At 45.5% G+C, this 25,000-nt stretch overlaps 2 non-coding genes across 2 annotated transcripts in view; both read left to right on the top strand.

Annotated features, from left to right (window-relative positions):
• The first annotated feature begins 24,138 nt into the window (after positions 1-24,138).
• On the top strand, positions 24,139-24,293 carry LOC131291646 (5.8S ribosomal RNA). Its single transcript, XR_009189424.1, has one exon. It is a non-coding gene; the product is annotated as a 5.8S ribosomal RNA (ribosomal RNA).
• Positions 24,294-24,780: 487 nt separating this feature from the next.
• The window catches only part of LOC131291656 (large subunit ribosomal RNA), a 4,089-nt gene continuing 3,869 nt past the window's right edge, over positions 24,781-25,000 (top strand). The window contains exon 1 of the ribosomal RNA XR_009189434.1: positions 24,781-25,000. This exon is cut by the window's right edge and continues 3,869 nt beyond it. This is a non-coding gene — a ribosomal RNA (large subunit ribosomal RNA).

Raw genomic sequence — 25,000 nt, forward strand, 5'->3', positions numbered from 1 at the left:
CAAGCAAGATGGCCTTATGATGGATCCATATGATATGAAGAGAAAAATTGGCTAAGTCCGAGATTGGGTCTGTCAGAGCTACACTATCAAGTTACCACACAAGCAAGCAAGATGGCCTAGTAATGGATCCATATTATACGATATGAAAAATCGGCTAAGTCCGAGATTGGGTCTGTCACAATTACACGATCAAGTTACCACACAAGCAAGCAAGATGGCCTAGTGATGGATCCATATTATACGAAGAGAAAAATCGGCTAAGTCCGAGATTGGGTCTGTCAGATATACACTATGAAGTTACCACACAAGCAAGCAAGATGGCCTAGTAATGGATCCATATTATACGATATGAAAAATCGGCTAAGTCCGAGATTGGGTCTGTCAGATATACACTATGAAGTTACCACACAAGCAAGCAAGATGGCCTAGTAATGGATCCATATTATACGATATGAAAAATCGGCTAAGTCCGAGATTTGGTCTGTCAGAATTACACTATCAAGTTACCACACAAGCAAGCAAGATGGCCTAGTGATGGATCCATATTATATGAAGAGAAAAATCGGCTAAGTCCGAGATTGGGTCTGTCAGAATTACACTATCAAGTTACCACACAAGCAAGCAAGATGGCCTAGTGATGGATCCATATTATATGAAGAGAAAAATCGGCTAAGTCCGAGATTGGGTCTGTCAGAATTACACGATCAAGTTACCACACAAGCAAGCAAGATGGCCTAGTAATGGGTCCATATAATATGAAGAGAAAAATCGGCTAAGTCCGAGATTGGGTCTGTCAGACATACACTTTCAAGTTACCACACAAGCAAGCAAGATGGCCTAGTGATGGATCCATATAATATGAAGAGAAAAATCGGCTAAGTCCGAGATTGGGTCTGTCGGAAATACACTATCAAGTTACCACATGAGCAAGCAAGTTAACACATGAAGAGAAAGCCGGCAAAGTCCGGGAATGTTACCACATGAACTGGAAAATGGGCAAAAACCTACCTTCACAGGGAACATGAATAAGTAAGGCTGTAGACATCGGATCGACAAGCCAAAGACTGATATGGAAAGGAAATGAGTAGTACTAGCTTTCCTGAGAGTTGCAGAGCTTAGACTGCATATGAACGGAAGTTATTAAGCATCAAAGTCAGAAAAGTTACCCAAAGGAACACAAGTTCCAACTTAGAGCATGAATACCGCCTAGACGGTAAGAGGTACGGCCAGGCTGAGGAATAAGAAAATGTTGGCCATCATGTTCCCTAACTATCCCCCGAAGACCGCAAAGCAATGCAACATCAACCAAGAAAGTTATAGCCCGATCAAGGAAACACCTACTTTGCACCGATATTGCACCAAATACATGTACCAAGCACCTTCGGTTGCATACCTGCAGGGGCTTACCGTAGTAGGCCATGGAAGACCGATATACCGAACATAATCACTTTCTATCTCCTCGGGTGTTGGAGATAGCGCTTTGCGGTAAAAGAACGAAAGTTAGACCATACCTTGGTGCATCTTTTTGCCCGAGAACACAAGACCCTATCTACCAAGGCAAGAAAGTTGTGTGGGGACAAAATGTCCAAAAGTGCCCAAAGTGGCACACTTGAACCATATATTCGAGAAAAACACAAGTGTGGGCCCGAGCTAGCAAGTTGAAATGTTCTGACCGTCAGTAGCCCTAGTTGAGGTGCACTTATCATTATATGAGGCCAACGTGCCAGCTAGTCTCCAAGTGGGCCATATGGGTGTTCTAAGGTTTGCACCCAAATGAGGAAAAAACAGGGTAAGGTACGGTTTACCACGAATAACTCGGGCTGTGGACGGCCGAGCAAGACAACTGGCATAGCGTTGGAAAGGTCTCGATGAGACCTAACTACCCTGAGAATATGAAGGCAAAGACTCGAACGACCGAAAAGTTATTAAGTGCACAAGTGGTGAAGTTGCACCAAAGTCCGTGTTTCCCGAAGTGGTACACGAACACCCAATATTCGACCAAAACACAAGTTTGGACACGAGCTAGCGAGCTACAATGTTCCGACCGTCAGTAGCCCTTATCAAGACACGCATTTAATTGTATGAAGCCTAGCCGCTAGCTCAACTGGAAGTCGGTCATACGGTTGGTTGATGGTTTGGACCAACCACGTGGTGTACCAAGTTGAGGTACCTTTCATGAATTATAACTCGGTCAGTTTGCCACCGAGCGACAAGTCACGGTGTGATTTGGAATAGTCTTGAGTGGGACTATCAAGGAAAAATATGAACAAAAAATCACATAGTACATGGGCGAAGCTATTAGCGAAACATAGAGCAAAATGGTACCAAAGTCGAAGGAAATGGGACTTGGACCAAGAATAACGGCATGTTGGAGAAGAGATAGCAAGTTGGCGTGGAATAATGAAAAGTTGGTAGTGGTAATACCAACATAAAAGTATATGAGGGCTATGCGCTAGCTTGCCTCTAAAGTGGAGATATGGGTGATTCATGGTTTGCACCCAAGTATGGAAAAAACTGGTATAGGCACCTTTCAGGAATTATAGCTCAGGCTGTATGGCACTTAGCAGGACGTTCGGCAGTGGTATGTAATAGTCTTGAGTGGGACTATCAAGGAAAAATACGAACAAAAAATCAGCATGTCCACGGACGAAGGTATTAGCGAAACTTAGAGCGAAATTGCGACCAAGTCGCTGGAAATGGCCCTTGAACCAAGTATACCGTCAAGGCGGTACGAGATAGCGAGTTGACGTGGAACATTTATAAGTTTGCCTCCACGAGACAAAAGTTTAGTTATATGGGGCCAACCCGCTCAGGGTTGTCCAAGTCGGTCATATGGCTGGTCGAAATTTTCGACCAAGTACTGAGAAAACAGGGTAAGGTACCGTGTACCTCGAATAACTTCGGCTGTAGATGTCCGAGCAAGACAAACGGCATAGCGTTGGAAAGGTCTCGAGGTGTTCTAAGCACCCTGAAAAAATGATAACGCTATCTAGAAAACTCGTGGCGATATTACAGAAACATAGGGCCCAAAAGATACCAAGTCGCAGGAAATGGGCCCTGCAAGAACACCCTAAAATCCCAATTACGGCTAAGTTGCAGGCCAGCTAGCGAAATGAAATGTTCTAGGCATAACTAGAACACGTTGATGCGCAACTTTTTGAATCAGAACTTTTTTCGATATCTGGCCCCCAAAGGGGGGATATGGGCGACCAAAGGTTTTTTCCAAGTTTCGGTACTTTTTACGGTATCGCTCATAGCTCCGGCTGTATGAAAGCAAATGACAAGCTAAGACATGATTTGGAAAGGTAATGAGTAGTACTAACTTACGTTAGAACACAGCGAAGCGCTATCGGTTCATGGCAAGGCCGATATAAGCAGCCAAAGTTGAAAAATGTTGACAAAATGAACAAAAATTACCTTGGTACGCGAATAGCGGCCAGGGATGAAGAGCTACGAAGGTGGTGCGGAACAATTATAATTAGGACTTGGTACGCTCTAAAAGTTTGCCGAAGACCACAAAGCGCTCAGACCCATAGAAAGTGGCCATTTGGGCCGAACAGTGCGTGCAAAGAGGTGAAAATGCAAAAATTGCACTTTGTGGGGCGATTTGCGGGGGGAAGGAGGGGTCGGAGGGGAAAATGTCCCTTGGCCAAAAAGTCTTATCTCGTCGAGATCTACAACATTGCCGAAGACCGCAAAGCGCTAGCTCGCAATCGAAAAATCGCGATTTTGAAAATTTTCTAAGTGTTGGGCCCCCTAAGGAAAAGTAACAAAAATCACCTTTGGGCCCAATTTTGAGCATGAAGGAGTCGTTTCCGAGGCATGGTGTCTTCGGCAAAAAGTTTCATCTACTCGAGTACTTACGACTAGTCAAATAAAAAATTGAGAAACACAAACGGTATGGCTATGCCGAAGCTCGATACACCCGAAAAAATCCCAAAAAAGTCGAAAATGTCGAAAAATGAGAAAACCCTATATTCGTACTCTACACGAGCCCCAGATATTGAAAAGTGAAACCCGCGATCGATTTGGAACAAAAAATTGACCTAGGCAAAGTTGTATGGAGGTAGGGTCCCCTGAGAAGTGTTGGGCCCCCTAAGGAAAAGTAACAAAAATCACCTTTGGCCCAAATTTTGAGCATGAAGGAGTCGTTTCCGAGGCATGGTGTCTTCGGCAAAAAGTTTCATCTACTCGAGTACTTACGACTAGTCAAATAAAAAGTTGAGAAACACATACGGTATGGCTATGCCGAAGCTCGATCCACCCGAAAAAATCCCAAAAAAGTCGAAAATGTCGAAAAATGAGAAAACCCTATATTCGTACTCTACACGAGCCCTAGATATTGAAAAGTGAAACCCGCGATCGATTTGGAACAAAAAATTGACCTAGGCAAAGTTGTATGGAGGTAGGGACCCCTGAGAAAAAAGTTTGGTCCCGAGGCTCCTTGGACCACCAAGTCCCTAGGTCGGACCAAAATCGGAAAAAATCCGACCAAAGTCGAAAGTGTCGAAAATTTTAAAAAACCCCTTTTGGGGCCCTATGGCCTCCCTAGATAATGAAAAGTGAGGTCCGCGGCCGATCCGGAAGAAAAACTTGACCTAGGGAAACTTGTATGACGGTGGGGACCAAAAAAAAATTCGATGAGTGTATTTTAGACCGGCTCGAAAAAGTTTCCAAACATTTAACTGAACCAACTCTTTTAATTCCATGGGGTGGTGGGCGTCGAACAAAGTTGCCTAGGTCGACCACCAGAAAGACCAGTCGTGTTGTAATGGATGTTTTGACCACTTAGCTAGGGAAATCTAGTAGGTCGAAGCAAATTTGGGGTTCGAGATGAGCTGGTGAAAGTTGGTCCAACCTAGGTGTGCTTGGTGGAGGTTGACCATGAAAGTAGAGCATGATGGGAATGACCATAACTTTGGTTCTAGATGTCGGATCGGTACACTTGAGGCAGTTTTGGAAAGGTGAAGGCCTGCTCTAGCTATGTTTCCTACCAAGCTGAGCGCCTTCTAGTGACCCGGAGGAGGTATTAAGGGTCAAAGGCAAAAAGTGGTACCTTAAAGTGCATGTGACCAAGAAAATGGGAAAAACGGTATCGCCTATAGCTCAGGCTGTATGGCTCGGATCGGAAAGCTAAGATATGCGTTGGAAAGGTCTTGACGAGCGCTAGCTATGTGTCCTACCAAGCGAAGCGCTAAGTATTGAGCAAGTCGGTCATATTACGGGGCAAAGGTGAAAAATGGTGGTTTAGAGGCAAAAATTCACCTTATGATCGAAAATAGCGAGCGAACGCTAAGAGCTACGAACACGGCGTAGAACAATCATAAGTAGGTTACCACAAGACCTAACTTTGACCAATATAGAGCGAGAAGATCGGAGGTACCCAAGAGGGTGATATGGCTGGTTCAAAGTTGGGCAAAAACGAGACTTGAGAAATGGGTTGAAACACGGTATCGCGAATAACTCCGGCTGTATGGAACGGATCGACAAGCTAAGGCCAGCGTTGGAAAGGTCGAACCGAGCGCTAACTATAATCCCAAACAACCGAAGCGCTAAGTGTTGAGCAAAACGGAGTTATTAAGCGACAAAGTCGAAAAATAATACCAAAATGGCCAAAAATCACACAAGACCAAGAATACCGAGCAGGCGGTAAGAGATAGCGGGTTGACGTAGAATACTTATAAGTTTGCCTTTACAAGACCTAAAAGTCGGTCATAGAAAGCAAGAAGATCGGACCACTCTGGAAGGGTGATACGAGTGGTCAAAAATTGGCAAAAATGAAACATGGCTAAAATGGATTTGACTTGCGCACCATATAGCTCCGGCTGTATGGCATGGATTGTTAAGCTAGGATATGTTTTGGAAAGGTTACACCCAGCGCTAGATACGACTAGAAGAAAGCAAAGCGCTAACTAGCATGATTTGGAAGTTATAAAGCGACAAAGTCGAAAAATGTTACCAAAATTGGAACTCGAGTACATTGGGCCAAAAAGTACAAGTTGTGAAATTTGGATTTACGAGTAAAATACCGAGCTGGCGGTAAGAGATAGAGACTTGGTGTAGAACAATTATAAGTCGGGCATGTTATAACCTATATTTGGTCCGAACATAGTGTCGAGATCGGAGGTACCCAAAAGGGTCGTACGGGTGTTAGATGGTTTTCCCAGAGCATAAGCTCCACATGATAGGAAAAACGGGAAACATCATAACTTCGGCTGTATGGCATGGAATGGAACGAACAAGGTACCGATGGAAAGAGAAAAAGCAGCGCTAACTATAATTCCTACCAAGCAAGGCGCTAGCATGAGGTCGTTCGGGTGTTATTGTGCGTCAAAGTCAGAAATTGTTACCACGAGAAGCGAAAATCCGACTAAGTCCAAAAATACCGGGCTGGCGGTAAAAGATACGGCTTGGCCGTAGAACATTTATAAGTTGGCCAAGTCAAGACCTAAGTTTCGTCCATAGACGACAAGAAGATCGCAGGTACCTGAAGGTGAGATATGGGCGTCCCAAAGTGGGCCTTTGAAAAAGTCACAAACTTCCCTTATAACAGCATACACCGAATATCTCTGGCTCTATGGCACCGAATAAGAAGTTGAGCACAGCGATAGAAAGGTGATAGTCAGCGCTAAATATCATACGAACGGAGTGAAGCGCTAAAGGGAAAGGATCTTGGTGATATAAGGTGACAAAGTCGAGACAAGTTACCTCAAAATCATGAAAAATGTGAAAAAATGGCTAAGTCCCGGGTGCCTTAAGGGCAGGTTGATCGAATGTACCGAGCTGGCGGTACGAGATAGAGACTTGGTGTAGAACAATTATATGTTTGGCATTACAAGACCTACATTTGGTCAATACAGAGTGAGAAGATCAAAGATACCCGTAAGGGTGATATTGGTGTCCAAAGGTAAAAAGCACCAAGTCAGGAAGTCAGTACGCGATGAAACACGGACCAAGAGTACCAAGCAATTGGTACAAGTTAGAGCCTTAATGGTTCAAGATAGAGACTTGGTGTGGAACAATTATATGTTCGGCATAGCGAGACCTACATTTGGTCAATACAAGGTGCGAAGATCAAAGATACCCGTAAGGGTGATATTGGTGTCCAAAGGTAAAAAGCACTAAGTCTTGGGAAACTTATATGAAGGAAAGGACCCTGATGGGTCAAAACGAAATATGCGAAAAATCGGCTAAGTCCCAAAATTGGAATGTCATAACTACACTCAAATGTTACCACATCAAGCAAGGCAAACTTATATGAAGGAAAAGACCCTGATGGGTCATATGGTATTGATCGAAAAATCGGCTAAGTCCCAAAATCGGGATGTCAGAACTACACTAAAAAGTTACCACATCAAGCAAGGCAAACTTATATGAAGGAAAGGACCCTGATGGGTCATATGGTATTTTACGAAAAATCGGCTAAGTCCCAAAATTGGGATGTCAGAACTACACTCAAACGTTACCACATCAAGCAAGGCAAACTTATATGAAGGAAAGGACCCTGATGGGTCATATGGTATTTTACGAAAAATCGGCTAAGTCCCAAAATTGGGATGTCAGAACTACACTCAAATGTTACCACACCAAGCAAGGCAAACTACCTAGGTGAACCCTAGCAAGAAACACGGACCAAGTCAGATGGCCTAAGTCAAGAGTACAAGTGACCTAGGCAAAGTTGTATGGCGGTGAAGACCCGGAAAAATATGGTTAGTGTAGTGTAGACAGGGGAGGAAATTCCAAATCCTCAAGACCTTTATTTTGGGTTTCGACCTATTCAAGAAGCAATACATAGGCAAAATGCCTAGGGTGAAAAGTGAAAGACCAATCGAATAGTAAGACAAGTTTTGACCGATGACCGTAGGCAAGCTTGTATGAAGGAAAAGACCCTCATGGGTCATATGGTATTGATCGAAAAATCGGCTAAGTCCCAAAATTGGGATGTCATAACTACACTAAAAAGTTACCACATCAAGCAAGGCAAACTTATATGAAGGAAAGGACCCTGATGGGTCATATGGTATTTTACGAAAAATCGGCTAAGTCCCAAAATTGGGATGTCATAACTACACTAAAAAGTTACCACATCAAGCAAGGCAAACTTATATGAAGGAAAGGACCCTAATGGGTCATATGGTATTTTACGAAAAATCGGCTAAGTCCCAAAATTGGGATGTCAGAACTACACTCAAACGTTACCACATCAAGCAAGGCAAACTTATATGAAGGAAAGGACCCTGATGGGTCATATGGTATTTTACGAAAAATCGGCTAAGTCCCAAAATTGGGATGTCAGAACTACACTCAAATGTTATCACACCAAGCAAGGCAAACTACCTAGGTGAACCCTAGCAAGAAACACGGACCAAGTCAGATGGCCTAAGTCAAGAGTACAAGTGACCTAGGCAAAGTTGTATGGCGGTGAAGACCCGGAAAAATATGGTTAGTGTAGTGTAGACAGGGGAGGAAATTCCAAATCCTCAAGACCTTTATTTTGGGTTTCGACCTATTCAAGAAGCAATACATAGGCAAAATGCCTAGGGTGAAAAGTGAAAGACCAATCGAATAGTAAGACAAGTTTTGACCGATGACCGTAGGCAAGCTTGTATGAAGGAAAAGACCCTCATGGGTCATATGGTATTGATCGAAAAATCGGCTAAGTCCCAAAATTGGGATGTCATAACTACACTAAAAAGTTACCACATCAAGCAAGGCAAACTTATATGAAGGAAAGGACCCTGATGGGTCATATGGTATTTTACGAAAAATCGGCTAAGTCCCAAAATTGGGATGTCATAACTACACTAAAAAGTTACCACATCAAGCAAGGCAAACTTATATGAAGGAAAGGACCCTAATGGGTCATATGGTATTTTACGAAAAATCGGCTAAGTCCCAAAATTGGGATGTCAGAACTACACTCAAACGTTACCACATCAAGCAAGGCAAACTTATATGAAGGAAAGGACCCTGATGGGTCATATGGTATTTTACGAAAAATCGGCTAAGTCCCAAAATTGGGATGTCAGAACTACACTCAAATGTTACCACACCAAGCAAGGCAAACTACCTAGGTGAACCCTAGCAAGAAACACGGACCAAGTCAGATGGCCTAAGTCAAGAGTACAAGTGACCTAGGCAAAGTTGTATGGCGGTGAAGACCCGGAAAAATATGGTTAGTGTAGTGTAGACAGGGGAGGAAATTCCAAATCCTCAAGACCTTTATTTTGGGTTTCGACCTATTCAAGAAGCAATACATAGGCAAAATGCCTAGGGTGAAAAGTGAAAGACCAATCGAATAGTAAGACAAGTTTTGACCGATGACCGTAGGCAAGCTTGTATGAAGGAAAAGACCCTCATGGGTCATATGGTATTGATCGAAAAATCGGCTAAGTCCCAAAATTGGGATGTCATAACTACACTAAAAAGTTACCACATCAAGCAAGGCAAACTTATATGAAGGAAAGGACCCTGATGGGTCATATGGTATTTTACGAAAAATCGGCTAAGTCCCAAAATTGGGATGTCAGAACTACACTCAAATGTTACCACATCAAGCAAGGCAAATTACCTAGGTGCACCCTAGCAAGAAACACGGACCAAGCGAGATGGCCTAAGTCAAGAGTACAAGTGACCTAGGCAAAGTTGTATGGCGGTGAGGACCCGGAAAAAGCGGGTTAGTGTAGTGTAGACAGGGGAGGAAAATTGAAATCCGCAATCCCCTTATTTCGGGTTTTGACTCCCTCAAGAAGCAAGACCTAGGCAAACTGCCTAGGGTGAAAGTGCGAAGACCAATCGAATAGTAAGACAAGTTTTGACCGATCGCCCTAGGCAAGCTTGTATGAAGAAAGGGACCCTATGGGTCATATGGAAATATATGAAAAATCGGCTAAGTCCCAAAATTGGGATGTCATAACTACACTTAAAAGTTACCACATCAAGCAAGGCAAGTTACCTAGGTACACCCTAGGAAGAAACACGGACCAAGTCAGATGGCCTAAGTCAAGAGTACAAGTGTCCTAGGCAAAGTTGTATGGCGGTGAGGACCCGGAAAAAGCGGGTTAGTGTATTGTAGACAGGGGAGGAAAATTGAAATCCGCAATCCCCTTATTTCGGGTTTTGACTCCCTCAAGAAGCAAGACCTAGGCAAACTGCCTAGGGTGAAAGTGCGAAGACCAATCGAATAGTAAGACAAGTTTTGACCGATCGCCCTAGGCAAGCTTGTATGAAGAAAGGGACCCTATGGGTCATATGGAAATATATGAAAAATCGGCTAAGTCCCAAAATTGGGATGTCATATTTACACTTAAAAGTTACCACATCAAGCAAGGCAAATTACCTAGGTGCACCCTAGGAAGAAACACGGACCAAGTCAGATGGCCTAAGTCAAGAGTACAAGTGACCTAGGCAAAGTTGTATGGCGGTGAGGACCCGGAAAAAGCGGGTTAGTGTATTGTAGACAGGGGAGGAAAATTGAAATCCGCAATCCCCTTATTTCGGGTTTTGACTCCCTCAAGAAGCAAGACCTAGGCAAAGTGCCTAGGGTGCAAGTGCGAAGACCAATCGAATAGTAAGACAAGTTTTGACCGATCGCCCTAGGCAAGCTTGTATGAAGAAAGGGACCCTATGGGTCATATGGAAATATATGAAAAATCGGCTAAGTCCCAAAATTGGGATGTCATAACTACACTAAAAAGTTACCACATCAAGCAAGGCAAGTTACCTAGGTACACCCTAGGAAGAAACACGGACCAAGTCAGATGGCCTAAGTCAAGAGTACAAGTGACCTAGGCAAAGTTGTATGGCGGTGAGGACCCGGAAAAAGCGGGTTAGTGTAGTGTAGACAGGGGAGGAAAATTGAAATCCGCAATCCCCTTATTTCGGGTTTTGACTCCCTCAAGAAGCAAGACCTAGGCAAACTGCCTAGGGTGAAAGTGCGAAGACCAATCGAATAGTAAGACAAGTTTTGACCGATCGCCCTAGGCAAGCTTGTATGAAGAGAGGGACCCTATGGGTCATATGGAAATACATGAAAAATCGGCTAAGTCCCAAAATTGGGATGTCATAACTACACTTAAAAGTTACCACATCAAGCAAGGCAAATTACCTAGGTGCACCCTAGGAAGAAACACGGACCAAGTCAGATGGCCTAAGTCAAGAGTACAAGTGACCTAGGCAAAGTTGTATGGCGGTGAGGACCCGGAAAAAGCGGGTTAGTGTATTGTAGACAGGGGAGGAAAATTGAAATCCGCAATCCCCTTATTTCGGGTTTTGACTCCCTCAAGAAGCAAGACCTAGGCAAAGTGCCTAGGGTGCAAGTGCGAAGACCAATCGAATAGTAAGACAAGTTTTGACCGATCGCCCTAGGCAAGCTTGTATGAAGAAAGGGACCCTATGGGTCATATGGAAATATATGAAAAATCGGCTAAGTCCCAAAATTGGGATGTCATAACTACACTAAAAAGTTACCACATCAAGCAAGGCAAGTTACCTAGGTACACCCTAGGAAGAAACACGGACCAAGTCAGATGGCCTAAGTCAAGAGTACAAGTGACCTAGGCAAAGTTGTATGGCGGTGAGGACCCGGAAAAAGCGGGTTAGTGTAGTGTAGACAGGGGAGGAAAATTGAAATCCGCAATCCCCTTATTTCGGGTTTTGACTCCCTCAAGAAGCAAGACCTAGGCAAACTGCCTAGGGTGCAAGTGCGAAGACCAATCGAATAGTAAGACAAGTTTTGACCGATCGCCCTACGCAAGCTTGTATGAAGAAAGGGACCCTATGGGTCATATGGAAATATATGAAAAATCGGCTAAGTCCCAAAATTGGGATGTCATAACTACACTAAAAAGTTACCACATCAAGCAAGGCAAGTTACCTAGGTACACCCTAGGAAGAAACACGGACCAAGTCAGATGGCCTAAGTCAAGAGTACAAGTGACCTAGGCAAAGTTGTATGGCGGTGAGGACCCGGAAAAAGCGGGTTAGTGTATTGTAGACAGGGGAGGAAAATTGAAATCCGCAATCCCCTTATTTCGGGTTTTGACTCCCTCAAGAAGCAAGACCTAGGCAAACTGCCTAGGGTGCAAGTGCGAAGACCAATCGAATAGTAAGACAAGTTTTGACCGATCGCCCTAGGCAAGCTTGTATGAAGAAAGGGACCCTATGGGTCATATGGAAATATATGAAAAATCGGCTAAGTCCCAAAATTGGGATGTCATAACTACACTAAAAAGTTACCACATCAAGCAAGGCAAGTTACCTAGGTACACCCTAGGAAGAAACACGGACCAAGTCAGATGGCCTAAGTCAAGAGTACAAGTGACCTAGGCAAAGTTGTATGGCGGTGAGGACCCGGAAAAAGCGGGTTAGTGTATTGTAGACAGGGGAGGAAAATTGAAATCCGCAATCCCCTTATTTCGGGTTTTGACTCCCTCAAGAAGCAAGACCTAGGCAAACTGCCTAGGGTGCAAGTGCGAAGACCAATCGAATAGTAAGACAAGTTTTGACCGATCGCCCTAGGCAAGCTTGTATGAAGAAAGGGACCCTATGGGTCATATGGAAATATATGAAAAATCGGCTAAGTCCCAAAATTGGGATGTCATAACTACACTAAAAAGTTACCACATCAAGCAAGGCAAGTTACCTAGGTACACCCTAGGAAGAAACACGGACCAAGTCAGATGGCCTAAGTCAAGAGTACAAGTGACCTAGGCAAAGTTGTATGGCGGTGAGGACCCGGAAAAAGCGGGTTAGTGTATTGTAGACAGGGGAGGAAAATTGAAATCCGCAATCCCCTTATTTCGGGTTTTGACTCCCTCAAGAAGCAAGACCTAGGCAAACTGCCTAGGGTGCAAGTGCGAAGACCAATCGAATAGTAAGACAAGTTTTGACCGATCGCCCTAGGCAAGCTTGTATGAAGAAAGGGACCCTATGGGTCATATGGAAATATATGAAAAATCGGCTAAGTCCCAAAATTGGGATGTCATAACTACACTAAAAAGTTACCACATCAAGCAAGGCAAGTTACCTAGGTACACCCTAGGAAGAAACACGGACCAAGTCAGATGGCCTAAGTCAAGAGTACATGTGACCTAGGCAAAGTTGTATGGCGGTGAGGACCCGGAAAAAGCGGGTTAGTGTATTGTAGACAGGGGAGAAAAATTGAAATCCGCAATCCCCTTATTTCGGGTTTTGACTCCCTCAAGAAGCAAGACCTAGGCAAAGTGCCTAGGGTGAAAGTGCGAAGACCAATCGAATAGTAAGACAAGTTTTGACCGATCGCCCTAGGCAAGCTTGTATGAAGAAAGGGACCCTATGGGTCATATGGAAATATATGAAAAATCGGCTAAGTCCCAAAATTGGGATGTCATAACTACACTAAAAAGTTACCACATCAAGCAAGGCAAGTTACCTAGGTACACCCTAGGAAGAAACACGGACCAAGTCAGATGGCCTAAGTCAAGAGTACAAGTGACCTAGGCAAAGTTGTATGGCGGTGAGGACCCGGAAAAAGCGGGTTAGTGTATTGTAGACAGGGGAGGAAAATTGAAATCCGCAATCCCCTTATTTCGGGTTTTGACTCCCTCAAGAAGCAAGACCTAGGCAAACTGCCTAGGGTGAAAGTGCGAAGACCAATCGAATAGTAAGACAAGTTTTGACCGATCGCCCTAGGCAAGCTTGTATGAAGAAAGGGACCCTTCGGGTCATATGGAAATATATGAAAAATCGGCTAAGTCCCAAAATGGGGATGTCAGAACTACACTAAAAAGTTACCACATCAAGCAAGGCAAGTTACCTAGGTACACCCTAGGAAGAAACACGGACCAAGTCAGATGGCCTAAGTCAAGAGTACAAGTGACCTAGGCAAAGTTGTATGGCGGTGAGGACCCGGAAAAAGCGGGTTAGTGTATTGTAGACAGGGGAGGAAAATTGAAATCCGCAATCCCCTTATTTCGGGTTTTGACTCCCTCAAGAAGCAAGACCTAGGCAAAGTGCCTAGGGTGAAAGTGCGAAGACCAATCGAATAGTAAGACAAGTTTTGACCGATCGCCCTAGGCAAGCTTGTATGAAGAAAGGGACCCTATGGGTCATATGGAAATATATGAAAAATCGGCTAAGTCCCAAAATTGGGATGTCATAACTACACTAAAAAGTTACCACATCAAGCAAGGCAAGTTACCTAGGTACACCCTAGGAAGAAACACGGACCAAGTCAGATGGCCTAAGTCAAGAGTACAAGTGACCTAGGCAAAGTTGTATGGCGGTGAGGACCCGGAAAAAGCGGGTTAGTGTATTGTAGACAGGGGAGGAAAATTGAAATCCGCAATCCCCTTATTTCGGGTTTTGACTCCCTCAAGAAGCAAGACCTAGGCAAAGTGCCTAGGGTGAAAGTGCGAAGACCAATCGAATAGTAAGACAAGTTTTGACCGATCGCCCTAGGCAAGCTTGTATGAAGAAAGGGACCCTATGGGTCATATGGAAATATATGAAAAATCGGCTAAGTCCCAAAATTGGGATGTCATAACTACACTAAAAAGTTACCACATCAAGCAAGGCAAGTTACCTAGGTACACCCTAGGAAGAAACACGGACCAAGTCAGATGGCCTAAGTCAAGAGTACAAGTGACCTAGGCAAAGTTGTATGGCGGTGAGGACCCGGAAAAAGCGGGTTAGTGTATTGTAGACAGGGGAGGAAAATTGAAATCCGCAATCCCCTTATTTCGGGTTTTGACTCCCTCAAGAAGCAAGACCTAGGCAAAGTGCCTAGGGTGAAAGTGCGAAGACCAATCGAATAGTAAGACAAGTTTTGACCGATCGCCCTAGGCAAGCTTGCATGAAGAAAGGGACCCTATGGGTCATATGGAAATATATGAAAAATCGGCTAAGTCCCAAAATTGGGATGTCATAACTACACTAAAAAGTTACCACATCAAGCAAGGCAAGTTACCTAGGTACACCCTAGGAAGAAACACGGACCAAGTCAGATGGCCTAAGTCAAGAGTACAAGTGACCTAGGCAAAGTTGTATGGCGGTGAGGACCCGGAAAAAGCGGGTTAGTGTATTGTAGACAGGGGAGGAAAATTGAAATCCGCTATCCCCTTATTTCGGGTTTTGACTCCCTCAAGAAGCAAGACCTAGGCAAAGTGCCTAGGGTGAAAGTGCGAAGACCAATCGAATAGTAAGACAAGTTTTGACCGATCGCCCTAGGCAAGCTTGTATGAAGAAAGGGACCCTATGGGTCATATGGAAATATATGAAAAATCGGCTAAGTCCCAAAATGGGGATGTCAGAACTACACTAAAAAGTTACCACAATAGCAAGGCAGACTTGTATGAAGAACGGGACCCTGATGGGTCATACATTATGACAAGAAACACGGACCAAGCGTACCGAGAGAATCGGTTCAAATAAAGCCCTGGTGAAAGTAGCAAATATCCCAAAACGAACATGAATTTTATACAGACAAGAGTACAAACATAAAGGAACACGGACCAAGCGTACCGAGAGAATCGGTACTATAGAGCCCTCGTGGTTCTACATTAAGACTTTATGTTAGGGGTTCAAACCCCATAGTACTCAAACGGTGACAGTAGCAAATATCCTGAAACGAACGTGATTTATTCACACAAGAGTACGAACATAAAGGAACACGGACCAAGCGTACCGAGAGAATCGGTACTATAGAGCCCTCGTGGTTCTACACAAAGACTTTATGTTCGGGGTTCACACCCCAAATCGAACGTGGAATTTACTTTCTGATGGTCATGCGGTCGTCCAAAGGGGTCTAGTATCCTGGGATGACAAGCATCACGGGCACAGCTCGTATCAAAACAGTCGAAGAGGCCCGCGAAAGCTTGCTTTCCATGGCTATGCGATGCACAAATTGAGTTTACTCACCGTAGTATAAAACGAACGAACCGAACCTATCCGAGTAGGGATAATGGGCGCAGTAACATACTTCTGTGACCCAGCGAGAGTTGAACGAGGTGACATGAACTGTCAGTGGCTTATATCAGATGGGATACATACATGAGATTGCTTTCAAATCTACACTCGAAAACCTAACCAAGTAAAAGCGAACGTGGGGAGGATTCGAAACCGGTAACGAAATCTTAAGCTGGAAAGAGTCATCACTATGGATACATATTATGCGAAACCAATCAAGTGCTCAGTACTGATCCAAACCCAAAGAGAGCACTAGTGAACACCTTAATCTCACCCTAGTTCACATCCAAGTGATCGACCACGTGTGTGAAGCAAAGACCAATCGAATTCCTCAATGAACCGAACACTATGAACAAATGGCCAAAAACGTTATAACTATCCAAACATCCTACTATCTAGCGAAAGTCATCACGATGGAACCATACAATGATCTTAACCTATAGCGCTCACCTATTCCTACCCAGAGTGCAAGTGAACAGATTGCTCACCCGTACCAGTTCACATCCACGTGATCGACTAACATACCGAGGTTACCACAAGTCAAAGTTATTCGTTTACAAGCGCAAGACCAATCGAAAACCCCGAAAGCAATCTCGACCCAAAATGTATTATCCGTGAGTGTAGTCGAGTCTCGTACTCGTCATCTGTAATCGTCGGATAGAATATCCAGTACACGGTTGTCTTTCCAAATGAAATCTACATACAGAACTCGCTCTTGGCAAATGGGTGGCATTGGCGCAATCAGGAGCGAGTTCCCGTCCGGGTGCCAAGTGATTGGCAAATGTCTGGGGGAAAGCAACCATATATTGATTTGTCTGTTAGTGTACTGGGTGTTTGAGGTATGTAGTATCCACGCTTGGTTGGGTGTGTCAGAGGACCATGGATGCGTTCACAACCCCAATTGGGGTACATCGGGAATGATTTTGTGGAACCGATGTGCCCGGCACACACTAAGTTTTGTTGCAAGTTAATAGTGTGCCATGTCCGGGGGGGTTGTGATTAAACTCTGGTGAATTGCGTACTGTGGTGATTGGGGTATGAAAGCCCCGCAGTTGCAATGATCGGACGCGCCTAGCGTGTCCTTTAGTTGATGGTAGGGAAATGAAGGCCCTTGTCAGCTCACCTAAGTATTCATGGAAGTTTGGCATAAGGTCGCTGTGGTAGGGGTATGAAGGCCCCGTCAGCGCATGCACAATCGGGCGCACGAGCGCTTAGCGGAGTCGAATGCCGCTCAAGTGCCTGTCCGGTGCATCGGGTGTGTGTGATACTAGGGCAATGAGGTTCGCACGGGGGCTCGCCTCCCGTGTGCTACCGGACTTGACAACATATAGAACGTGGTGTTTGCTCCTCCGGGTGCAATGGGACAATGAACATTCGAACGCAAAGTCGGAATTCTGGTTGATCCTACCAGTAATATACGCTCGTCTCAAAGGTTAAGCCATGCATGTCTAAGTACAAACAGATTTAATGTGAAACCGCATAAGGCTCAGTATAACAGCTATAATTTACGAGATCATCAACCTAGTTACTTGGATAACTGTGGAAAATCTAGAGCTAATACATGCAACATGCCAGGACCCTCGCGGGAACTGGTGCACTTATTAGTCAAACCAATCGCGGGTTCTCCGTGTCATTGAGTTGAAGTCTGGATAATGATGCTGATCGTATGGTCTCGCACCGACGACAGATCTCGCAAATATCTGCCCTATCAACTATGGATGGTAGTATAGAGGACTACCATGGTTGCAACGGGTAACGGGGAATCAGGGTTCGATTCCGGAGAGGGAGCCTGAGAAATGGCTACCACATCCAAGGAAGGCAGCAGGCGCGTAAATTACCCAATCCCGGGACGGGGAGGTAGTGACGAGAAATAACAATATGAAACTCTTTAATGATGTTTCATAATTGGAATGAGTAGAGCATAAATCCTTCTACGAGGATCAAGTGGAGGGCAAGTCTGGTGCCAGCAGCCGCGGTAATTCCAGCTCCACTAGCGTATATTAAAATTGTTGCGGTTAAAACGTTCGAAGTTGATACTTGTCCAACACAGTCCGGCTCCGCCGACCCGGTCAACCCGTGGTCGGTGGGCCAAGTCGGAATCTGGTTGCGACTCAATGGTGTGGTAGGGCACCAAGTCTGTGTCATGGTGTGCCCTTCAACGGGTGCAAGTGTAACATAGAGCTCGACCGCTCACGTTTACCTTGAACAAATTAGAGTGCTTAAAGCAGGGTGCCCAAACGCCCTAGAATAATCTTGCATGGAATAATGGAATACGACCTTGGTCTAATCTTTCATTGGTTTGTACTCAGACCGGAGGTAATGATTAACAGAAGTAGTTGGGGACACTAGTATTACGGCGCGAGAGGTGAAATTCGTAGACCGTCGTAAGACTAACTAAAGCGAAGGCATTTGTCAAGGATGCTTTCTTTAATCAAGAACGAAAGTTAGAGGATCGAAGGCGATTAGATACCGCCCTAGTTCTAACCGTAAACGATGCCAACTAGCAATTGGGAGACGCTACAACCAGGTGCTCTCAGTAGCTTCCGGGAAACCAAAGTCAGGTTCCGGGGGAAGTATGGTTGCAAAGTTGAAACTTAAAGGAATTGACGGAAGGGCACCACAATGAAATGGAGCTTGCGGTTCAATTTGACTCAACACGGGAAAACTTACCAGGTCCGAACTTATGGAGGTGAGACAGATTAATAGCTCTTTCTCAAATTTAAGGGTAGTGGTGCATGGCCGTTCTTAGTTCGTGGATTGATTTGTCTGGTTAATTCCGATAACGAACGTGACTCACATATGCTAACTAGAACGCAGTCAGCGTTAATGCGTCGATGCCGATTGGAACGGGTTAGGACCTTTCGGTGGAGTATGACCTGACACCTTCGCTGTTCGTGTGCGCAAGTGCACTTACGGTACGCTGCTTAGCAGGACAATTTGTGTTTAGCAAAATGAGATCGAGCGATAACAGGTCCGTGATGCCCTTAGATGTTCTGGGCTACACGCGTGCTACAATGTGGGTAGCAGCGTGTCTCCTATTCCGAGAGGAACGGGAAATCACTCAAATACTCACTTAGTAGGGATTATGGATTGCAATGGTCCATATGAACTCGGAACTTCTAGTAAGTGCTGGTCATCAGCCAGCGTTGAATACGTCCCTGCCCTTTGTACACACCGCCCGTCGCTACTACCGATGGATTATTTAGTGAGGTCTTTGGAGATGATCGTTCGCTGGATCCTCGTGAACCGCGTCTGCTTTATCGAAGTTGACCGAACTTGATGATTTAGAGGAAGTAAAAGTCGTAACAAGGTTTCCGTAGGTGAACCTGCGGAAGGATCATTAGTGGCCAAGTGATCCTTCCAGAAGTCCGAACCTGCGGGTTGAGACTTCGGCACAAGTTGCCATATGATAGTTGACGAAACACGTTAGAAGTCCGAACCTGCGGGTTGAGACTTCGGCACAAGTTGCCATATGATAGTTGACGAAACACGTTAGAAGTCCGAACCTGCGGGTTGAGACTTCGGCACAAGTTGCCATATGATAGTTGACGAAACACGTTAGAAGTCCGAACCTGCGGGTTGAGACTTCGGCACAAGTTGCCATATGATAATTGACGAAACACTATAGAAGTCCGAACCTGCGGGTTGAGACTTAGGCACAAGTTGCCTTATATAAAACTTCGAACAAATACACAAGTCCGAACCTGCGGGTTGAGACTTCGGCACAAGTTGCCTTATACATGACTTCGAACAAATACACAAGTCCGAACCTGCGGGTTGAGACTTAGGCACAAGTTGCCTTATATACATACATTGGCCATATAAACAGAAGTCCGAACCTGCGGGTTGAGACTTAGGCACAAGTTGCCATATTATATTCGATCAAACACTTAGTAGTCCGAACCTGCGGGTTGAGACTCAAGACCGTCACAAGATGTCACTATACAAGTCCGAACCTAAGGGTTGAGACTTAATGCGATCTAGATACCAAGTGGACATCCAATACCTGTTGAGCAAAACCAAAGATTCCCTGTTCTCGAATGATTACACTATATAACAGGGAATCATGAAGAAATCAAGCAAGCGTGAAACAAAGTCATCACTTGGGCATGCTCGATAGCCAACCACATGACCTTAACCTAAGAGAGCATGCAAACCACATGATACCTATAAACGATTAACCCGCCCTAGTTCAATCGTTCACCAAGTGATGACTTCAGTATGGCTAAGAGAAAAACTTTTAAATGGGAAAAACTCTAAGTCCGAACCTCCGGGTTGAGACTTTCCGCGTCCGGAGGTACGCGTACCGCCTACCCGAAAGATGGTGTGCTTCTGGGGTATTCGATGAGTCGGATACCCCGTCGTAGTCCAACTATGACAATACAAAGTCAAGACCTCCGGGTTGAGACTTTCCGCGTCCGGAGGTACGCGTACCGCCTACCCGAAAGATGGTGTGCTTCTGGGGTATTCGATGAGTCGGATACCCCGTCGTAGTCCAACTATGACAATACAAAGTCAAGACCTCCGGGTTGAGACTTTCCGCGTCCGGAGGTACGCGTACCGCCTACCCGAAAGATGGTGAGCTTCTGGGGTATTCGATGAGTCGGATACCCCGTCGTAGTCCAACTATGACAATCAAAGTCAAGACCTCCGGGTTGAGACTTCCGCGTCGGAGGTGCGCGCACCGCCTACCCGAAAGATGATGAATCAGGGGTGTTCGGTCAGCAATGGTCGGATGCCCCGTCGTAGTCCAACTATGACAACCAAAGTCAAGACCTCCGGGTTGAGACCTTCCGCGTCCGGAGGTACGCGTACCGCCTACCCGAAAGATGGTGTGCTTCTGGGGTATTCGATGAGTCGGATACCCCGTCGTAGTCCAACTATGACAATACAAAGTCAAGACCTCCGGGTTGAGACTTCCGCGTCGGAGGTGCGCGCACCGCCTACCCGAAAGATGGTGAGTCAGGGGTGTTCGGTCAGCAATGGTCGGATGCCCCGTCGTAGTCCAACTATGACAACCAAAGTCAAGACCTCCGGGTTGAGACTTTCCGCGAGTACAAGCATAAAGGAACACGGACCAAGCCGTACCGAGAGAATCGGTACTAGAGCCCTCGTGGTTCTACATTGAGAGAGCCCTCGTGGTTCTCATTAGGGGCTTTATGCAAGAAGTACTCAATACTGTGGTGTGAAGTATAAAGTATAGAGTCCTCCACTGGTCCACGCTGCTCCGGCGGTCCTGGGTAAGATAGTTCATTCTAGCTTGCCCTATGTGGAAGAGGACTCAATACCCTACCTGTTGAGCTTGAAACAAAGTCATCACTTGGGCATGCTCATATTGCCATACACAATTACATTATATTCGAATGAGCATGCAAGCGACCCTATATAGACCGAACCAAAACGATTGATACCGCCGTAGTTCACCCCCACCAAGTGATGACTTCAGTATGGCTAGTGTGTGAAGTATAAAGTATAGTCCTCATCTGGTCCACCCTGCTTTGCAGTCCTGGGTAAGATAGTTAATTCTAGCTTGCCCTATGTGGAAGAGGACATAATACTTAATACTTTGAGTACAAGCATAAAGAAACACGGACCAAGCCGTACCGAGAGAATCGGTACTAGAGCCCTCGTGGTTCTACATTGAGAGAGCCCTCGTGGTTCTCATTAGGGGCTTTATGCAAGACGTACTCAATACTGTGGTGTGAAGTATAAAGTATAGAGTCCTCCACTGGTCCACGCTGCTCCGGCGGTCCTGGGTAAGATAGTTCATTCTAGCTTGCTCTATGTGGAAGAGGACACCGTACTTAATACTGTGGTGTAACGGACAAGGTATAGTCCTCCACTGGTCCACGCTGCTTCGGCGGTCCTGGGTAAGATAGTTCATTCTAGCTTGCTCTATGTGGAAGAGGACTCAATACCCTACCTGTTGAGCTTGAAACAAAGTCATCACTTGGGCATGCTCATATTGCCATACAATATTCCATTATCTACTAATGAGCATGCAGCTATATGATTATAACCTGTAAACGATTACCCCGCCGTAGTTCAACACTTCAACCAAGTGATGACTTCAGTATGGCTAGTGTGTGAAGTATAAAGTATAGTCCTCCCCTGGTCCACACTGCTTCGGCGGTCCTGGGTAAGATAGTTAGTTCTAGCTTGCCCTATGTGGAAGAGGACACCATACTTAATACTGTGGTGTTATGAACAAAGTATAGTCCTCCACTGGTCCACGCTGCTCCGGCGGTCCTGGGTAAGATAGTTCATTCTAGCTTGCCCTATGTGGAAGAGGGCATACAAGACAAAGTATAGTTCTCCCCTGGTCCACGCTGCTCCGGCGGTCCTGGGTAAGATAGTTCATTCTAGCTTGCCCTATGTGGAAGAGAACATACATGAACCAAGAACGAAAGTTATGACCGAGGAATGATTCGACAACTAACCGATGGTATGAAATGTGAAGAATTCAAGCAAGCACACAATCAAGTCATCACTTGGGCATGCTCGATAGCCAACCCAATGACATTAACCTAGTAGAGCATGCGAAAACCAATATATATACAAGTAATGTAAACGATGCCCCGCCCTAGTTCAGCGCTTCAACCAAGTGATGACTTCATGGCTAAATCAAATCGGTTCAAAACATACCATCGGTACCCTATTGAAACACACAAGTCGATATCAAACCTCATGATTGTGTAGTCCTCCACTGGTCCACGCCGCTCCGGCGGTCCTGGGTAAGATAGTTCATTCTAGCTTGCCCTATGTGGAAGAGGGCACATTACTCAATACTGTGGTGTTATGAACAAAGTATAGTCCTCCACTGGTCCACGCTGCTTCGGCGGTCCTGGGTAAGATAGTTCATTCTAGCTTGCCCTATGTGGAAGAGGGTATACAAGACAAAGTATAGTTCTCCCCTGGTCCACGCTGCTTCGGCGGTCCTGGGTAAGATAGTTAATTCTAGCTTGCCCTATGTGGAAGAGAGCATACATGAACCAAGAACGAAGGTTATGACCGAGGAATGATTCGACAACTAACCGATGGTATGAAATGTGAAGAATTCAAGCAAGCACACAATCAAGTCATCACTTGGGCATGCTCGATAGCCAACCCCATGACATTAACCTAGTAGAGCATGCAACGTATAATATCCCAATGCAAAGTAAACGATAGACTCGCCCTAGTTCAGCGCTTCAACCAAGTGATGACTTCAGAATGGCTAAATCAAATCGGTTCAAAACATACCATCGGTACCCTATTGAAACACACAAGTCGATATCAAACCTCATGATTGTGTAGTCCTCCACTGGTCCACGCCGCTTCGGCCGTCCTGGGTAAAATGGAACATTCCAGCTTGCCCTATGTGGAAGAGGGCACATTACTCAATACTGTGGTGTGAAGTATAAAGTTCAGTTCTCCCCTGGTCCACGCTGCTTCGGCGGTCCTGGGTAAGATAGTTAATTCTAGCTTGCCCTATGTGGAAGAGGACACTTAATACTTCGTCTCTAAGCGGCGGCTTGACTCCTCCCTACGGGGAACGGGTTTACGCGCACAGCGGCGGCTTACGCACTATGGCAGTCATGGATGCCTTACGTTTCTATGAAAAGTGTGTTCCTCCCCTGGTCCACGCTGCTTCGGCAGTCCTGGGTAAAATAGTTAGTTCTAGCTTGCCCTATGTGGAAGAGGACACGTAGACTTACTGTGGTGTGAAGTATAAAGTTCAGTTCTCCCCTGGTCCACGCCGCTTCGGCCGTCCTGGGTAAAATGGATTCATCCAGCTTGCCCTATGTGGAATGAGGACACTTTATGCTTCGTCTCTAAGCGGCGGCTTGCTCCTCCCTACGGGGAACGGGTATACGCGCACAGCGGCGGCTTACGTTATGGCAGTCATGGATGCCTTACGTTTCCATGAAAAGTGTGTTCCTCCCCTGGTCCACGCTGCTTCGGCAGTCCTGGGTAAGATAGTTAGTTCTAGCTTGCCCTATGTGGAAGAGGACACGTAGACTTACTGTGGTGTGAAGTATAAGGTTCAGTTCTCCCCTGGTCCACGCCGCTTCGGCCGTCCTGGGTAAAATGGATTAATCCAGCTTGCCCTATGTGGAATGAGGACACTTTATGCTTCGTCTCTAAGCGGCGGCTTGCTCCTCCCTACGGGGAACGGGTATACGCGCACAGCGGCGGCTTACGCAAGTTAGTCACCCTCGGCAGTGGATCACTCGGCTCATGGATCGATGAAGACCGCAGCTAACTGCGCGTCATAATGTGAACTGCAGGACACATGAACATTGATAAGTTGAACGCATATTGCACGTCGTGGGAACCTACCATGATGTACAGATGACTGAGCGCTTATATTTGAGAAATGTATCGCATACATTTAACTACGCCGTGACACCCGTCACGAGACGTGCACCATGATGTTAACTAGGGTTGCGACGACCCGCTAGCATTAAAGAACCCGTGGTTTACAATATACTGGCATTGGAATTCGAAGTATTTAGAGCGTCCGTGTTCCCGCGTGAGGCGGAAGTACGAGGAGAAGGCGTGCTTGTGGTGTCTGTGGTGGTGTTTACTGATGTCTAGCTTCAGCTTATTTATTTATTTAAATAGAAGCGAAGATGTCAAAGTAGCGTCGAAGCAGCAGCGGTAGCACAAATGATTCAAGTATGGAAGTTGACCAAAGGAACACAAACAAACTAGCGTATGGGCAATGGAAGGTATCAGTGAGTTAAACCACATGCGGGCTAACAGCCCGTTAACCGAGTCCAACGGTACATATTGGACATTGAAACAAAGTAGTCGCAAGCCAGATGTGACGATAACAACCGCAAGGTACATAAGCCTCAGTTCATGTGTGACAACCCCCTGAATTTAAGCATATTAATAAGGGGAGGAAAAGAAACCAACCGGGATTCCCTGAGTAGCTGCGAGCGAAACGGGAGAAGCTCAGCACGTAGGGGTGGCGGCCCGTCCGTCTATCCGATTCCGTGTACTGGTGCGTCTCACTATCCGTCATCTTAGCGCTTTTCAAGTCCAACTTGAATGTGGCTCAGAACCC

Source organism: Anopheles ziemanni (genome assembly GCF_943734765.1).
Source record: "Anopheles ziemanni chromosome X unlocalized genomic scaffold, idAnoZiCoDA_A2_x.2 X_unloc_12, whole genome shotgun sequence".
Taxonomy (NCBI): Eukaryota; Metazoa; Arthropoda; class Insecta; order Diptera; family Culicidae; genus Anopheles; species Anopheles ziemanni.